We start from the raw sequence: 6,000 nt of genomic DNA on the forward strand, positions 1-6,000 counted from the left end.
ACAGCCCATATAACTCAATAACAACAACACAGCAAAATAGCAAACAATCCAAGAAAAAATTGACAGGACCTGATTAGACATTTCTACAAAGGAAACATACAGATGGCCAACAGGCACGTGAAAAGGTGCTCAACAGCAAGAGTTGTTAGTAAAAGGTAAATCAAAACTACAATGAGGTGTCACCTCACACCAGTCAAAATAGATACCATTAAAAAACAAACAAAAAAAATCTACAAACAATAGATGCTACAGAGCTTATGGAGAAAAGGGAATCCTAGCACATTGTTGGTAGGAATGCAAACTGGTGCAGCCACTGTGGAAAACTTATTGAAGTTCTTTAAAAATCAAAAATAGAATTACCATATGATCCAGCGATCACAATCCTGGGTATCTATCTGAATAAAACTATAATTCGAAAAGATATATGCTCCCTTATGTTCATAGTAGTACTATTTACAATAGCTAAGGCATGAAAGCAATCTTGAAGTCTGTTGACAGATGAATGGATAAACATATTGTACATATATACACAATGGAATATTAGCCACAAAAAAGAATAAAATAATACCATTCACAGCAACATGGATTGACCTAGAGATTATCATATTAAATGAAGCAAGTCAGAAAGAGAAAGGCAAATATCCAAATATGGTATGATATCATTTATATGTGGAATCTAAAAAATGATACAAATGAACTTATTTACAAAACAGAGAGACTCACAAACATAGAAAACAAATTTATAGTTACCAAAGGAAAAAAAGGGTAGGGGGGACAAATTTGGAGTTTAGGATTAGCAGATACAAACTATTATTTACAAAATAGATGACCAGCAAGGTCATAGTATGTGTGTGAGTGTGTGCCTGCATGTGCATGTGTATATATACACACAAGGAGCTTTGTTTAATATCCTATGCTGTTGTTCAGTCACTCAGCTGTGTCTGACTGCGACCCATGAACTGCAGCATGCCAGGCTTCCCCATCCTTTACCATCTCCCAGAGTTTGTTTAAACTCAAGTCCGTTGAGTCCGTGATGCCATCCAACCGTCTCATCCTCTCTTGCCCCCTTCTCCTCCTAAACTCGATCACTCCCAGCATCAGGGTCTTTTCCAGTGAGTTGTCACTTCCCATCAGGTGGCCAAAGTATTGTAGCTTCAGCTTCATCATCAGTTCTTTCAATGAATATTCAGCATTCACTTCCTTTAGAATTGACTGGTTTGCTCTCTTTGCATGCCAAAGGACTGCCAAGAGTCTTCTTGAGCACCACAATTAAAAGGCATCAGTTCTTCAGCACCTAGCCTTCTTTATGGTCCAACTCTCCCATCCATACATGACTACTGGAAAAACCATAACTTTGACCATATGAACCTTTATCAGCAGAGTGATATATTTGCTTTTTAATACTTTGTCTAGGTTTGCCATAGCTTTCTTTCCAAGGAGCAAGCATCTTTTAATTTCATGGTTTCAGTCACCATTTCAGTGAGGAAAATAAGGATATCTCAAAGCAAATTATAATAGATAGAATGTTAAAAGGAATATTCAGAGCAAATCACCGAGTTAAAAATAAGATTAAAAAAAATAATAAGATTTTTGAGCCTGAATAAGTGGTCAAAACCAGAGAATCAAATTTGGGAAGGCTTTCTTTGCATGTTATGTTGAAGGAAATCTCTGCAGGAGTGATCTTGTATCCAAGAGGTCGGCGAGTCAGCCATGGCTGGAAAATCTCTCTTTGCCACCCTTTATCAATCAGAATAATGGTTCTCCTAAAAACTATATTCTTCTCATGCAGGTAGTATGTTCTGACATGAAAACTACATCCAGAAACCAGTATCTGAAGATGCCCTACCAGCACATATGGAAAATTTGGAAAGCCTTTCTCAAATTAAATGCAACAAATGATCTTTGCTTCTTCCCATTGTTCTCTACAGTCAGCAGAGGTACAACTGCCAATGAGTTAACATTTTGTGTCTTGAATATGATGCCTCAAATATAATTTTTTCTCAAACACTCATCTTTTAGTGTAACTATCAATACCAGGCCTGCTACACCATGCTTTTAGTCTTTTCATCTGATAAAGCTAATTTGATGCCTATTAGTTTTCAGGCTATACATTGGGACTAGAGAAAGAAAGTTGAATAATCTCATTGAAAAGAGAAAACATAGGCAATGTTCTGCAAAACTAAAAAGCAACAAGAGTTCACAAGACCCATTAATGAATGCTATGTGTTATACCAAAGATTTCAATACCCTGAATAGAGTTTGAGATTATTTTTTATTTAAAATAACATCAGAGTTTACATGATATAAAAATAACAGATCATTTACCTTTAATATGAAGTCACAGCTAATGGGAAAATAACAGAAATTGAGTGGAAACTGTAATGAATAAGAAACAAATTTTATGAATTAATATTTTTAAATCACAGTCCAATTTAGTAGGAATTTTCTCAAAACCACCATAACATCTTTGTTTCTCAGACAATATACCATAGGGTTAAACATTGGTGTGGCAATGGTGTAAAAAAAAGAGAGAAATTTGTCCATTCCTATCAAATGACTGGACTTTGGCCTTAAATATGTAATGAGTCCTGATCCAAAGAATAAAGCCACAACCATGAGATGGGAGAAGGCCTTGGCTTGCCCAGTGGCTGAAGGCAGCTTCAAGATGGTCTCAATTGTTCTCACATAAGATCCAAGCATCAACATAAAAGGAATAGTGACAACTAGAACAGCAATCACATCAACCAATATCTCAATCATATAAGTGTCCCCACAAGCAAGGTTAAGCACTGGATGTACATCACAGAAGAAGTGATTCAACTGGTTAGAGCCACAGAAGGGTAGAGAGATCTGGTAAGTAAATCCTATGCATGTAGTAATTCCACTGACCCAACAGCCAGTGGCCAGTTGGACACACAGCCTACTGTCCATGAGGAGAGCATACAGCAGAGGGTTGCAAATGGCGACATACCTGTCACAAGCCATCGCAGTCAGAAGAAGGCACTCAGTGACCCCAAACACCAGAAAGAAATACATTTGAAAAGCACAGGCCAGAAAGGATATATTTCTAGTTTATCTACTGAGATCTGTCAATAACCCAGGGACAGTGACTGATACATAGCATATTTCTAAGGAGGAAAAATTCCCTAGGAAAAAATACATGGGAGTCTGGAGGGAAGGACCCATCTTGGTTATTATGATAATGAGACTATTTCCCATCATAATAATCCTATACATGATTAAAAGCATCCCAAAAAGAAATCCTTGAAGGTCAGAAATATCAGAGAAGCCAAGCAAGATGAATTCCACCAATGTAGTCTGTTTCCACTCTGGTTGATTTTTCCCTCTGGATTCCATCTGTGAATAAAAGACCCAATCAAAAAGTGGGCCAAAGAACTAAACAGACATTTCTCCAAAGAAGACATACAGATGGCTAACAAACACATGGAAAGATGCTCAACATCACTCATTATCAGAGAAATGCAAATCAAAACCACAATGAGGTACCATTTCATGCCAGTCAGAATGGCTGCTATCCAAAAGTCTGCAAGCAGTAAATGCTGGAGAGGGTGTGGAGAAAAGGGAACCCTCTTACACTGTTGGTGGGAATGCAAACTAGTACAGTCACTATGGAGAGCAGTGTGGAGATTCCTTAAAAAACTGGAAATAGAACTGCCATATGACCCAGCAATCCCACTGCTGGGCATACACACAGAGGAAACCAGAACTGAAAGAGACACATGCACCCCAATGTTCATCACAGCACTGTTTATAATTGCCAGGACATGGAAGCAGCCTAGATGTCCATCAGCAAATGAATGGATAAGAAAGCTGTGGTACATATACACAATGGAATATTACTCAGCCATTAAAAAGAATACATTTGAATCAGTTCTAATGAGGTGAATGAAACTGGAGCCCATTATACAGAGTGAAGTAAGCCAGAAAGAAAAACACCAATACAGTATACTCATGCATATATATGGAATTTAAAAAGATGGTAACGATAACCTTGTATGCAAGACAGCAAAAGAGACACAGATGTATTGAATAATCTTTGGACTCTGTGGGAGAGGGTGAGGGCAGAATGATACGGGATCATGGCATTGAAACATGTAAATTATCATGTGTGAAACAAATCGCCAGTCCAGGATCGATGCGTGATACAGCATGCTCGGGGCTGGTGCACTGGGATGACCCAGAGGGAGGGGATGGGGAGGGAGGTGGGAGGGGGGTTCAGGATGGGGAACACATGTACACCCATGGAGGATTCAAGTCAATGTATGGCAAAACCAATACAATGTTGTACAGTAAAATAAATAACTAAATAAATGTTTAAAGTCACTCAAATTCACCGTTTCCAGCAGCAAAACCAGACAAAATAATTCGATGATTTCAAATCAATTCACATGATAGCTACCCCTTTTTTTTTTTTTTTGTATTTTTGTTAATACATCAAATCCAGCATCCTAAAATACCACAATGTGAAAATAAAAAATAATCTTAGACTCTTTCTTTTGACTCACATTAAAGATTATGGGTTTATGAGTAACAGTAAAACAGACAACAACAAAAACAAAGAATATGTTGTGTAGCCTATTTTCAGGATAAGAATTGCTCTAGGTAACGGAGGGCACTTTCTTCTGAAAAATGCTTCTCTTTCCTGATCAGTTTGGTTTCTATTAGCTTTTGATTTGTATTTTTCTGCCTTGAGCTTCTTAATTTTCAATTTTTGTATGTGTTTGTTTTCATGTTTTCTTTGCTGTTTCTCTTCTGAGCTGCGTCTCAGCTAACGGAAGGGCAGTGTGATCAGCAAGGCTCCACCGCCGGGCCCAGCTCAGCAACACCCTCCCCCACCACCACCATTCTCCAGATCACTCTGCAAGAGAGGCTTAAACTTCCATCAGAAAAATAATATGTTCTTGTCATCATCATGCAAATTCCATGTGATATACCACAGAAGTTTATAGTGCAAATAAAACATCATAGCAAGTCATATGTTCACACGAAGTTTAGAATATGAAATAAATAAGGATTTGATGTAATGTGTCCTCAACCTCATTATGGTCCTTAACAATCTTAACAGCTCTACTTATATTTTGCATGTTAGACCTTGAAAAGTAATTAGATAATTTTGAGGTCTTTAGCAGTAATTAAATAAGAAAAAGGGAAAAAAATGGGTAAAGAAATTTGATCATAACAGTCACAGATCTGGCAACAGACAAATGCAAATTCAGCTTTTGCATATGTTTCTACCTCCAGATATATATGTGTATATATATACACATACACATATATATATGAATATGCATGTATACTTATGAAAGTACATAGATATTGTGAATATGCAAAATGCATTATAGACATGTGAAGGTCACATAATATCTATTTAAAATACCTATGTCTGAATAATTATCAGAAAGAAAGTGCAAAATGCAGCATCTCACTCACAGTCATAAAAATGAGAGTCTGATTTCTTGTGGTTACAGCCTGCATATTTCAAGTTCAGGAAATTTATCTCATTAATGAATTTGACTGAAAGGAAGCTTTTTATTCTTTTTTTCATTCCTTAATTATAAAGAATACACTACTATAAAATAAGCTGGTTAAAATACTTGCTGCTTACCTTTTTTTTTTTAATGTTGTGAAGAAGTCACTATGCTTTTCTCTTTTATAATGAATATTGCCCTATATAATATACGTGTCTGGTTTGAATTATTCAAGTAACTAATTCAATCCTTACTATTTTCCCCTGAAGCTCATACTTTAAATCAATCAGTGCATTTAAATAGAAATGGTCTGTTTTTACCGTGGAGACATCTCTTCATGACAAACTCCATTTTTAAACTCAATAAACTGTTTATTGAGACAACTTAAGAAATAAACGCAGCCTCCTCCAAGTCAATTAGTGCTGCAACAGTTTCTCTCTCTAGGGAATATGGTCTGGGGAGCACTAGCTACCTACCCATGCCCCTTTATGTGTCTCCAAGTACTCTACGT

At 36.8% G+C, this 6,000-nt stretch overlaps 1 pseudogene; it reads right to left on the reverse strand.

Annotated features, from left to right (window-relative positions):
• Nucleotides 1–2,415: 2,415 nt before the first annotated feature.
• Nucleotides 2,416–3,357, reverse strand: LOC122673952 (annotated as a pseudogene).
• Between the last annotated feature and the right edge of the window lie 2,643 nt (nt 3,358–6,000).

The sequence above is a fragment of the Cervus elaphus genome, chromosome 1 (genome assembly GCF_910594005.1).
Source record: "Cervus elaphus chromosome 1, mCerEla1.1, whole genome shotgun sequence".
NCBI classification, from domain to species: domain Eukaryota; kingdom Metazoa; phylum Chordata; class Mammalia; order Artiodactyla; family Cervidae; genus Cervus; species Cervus elaphus.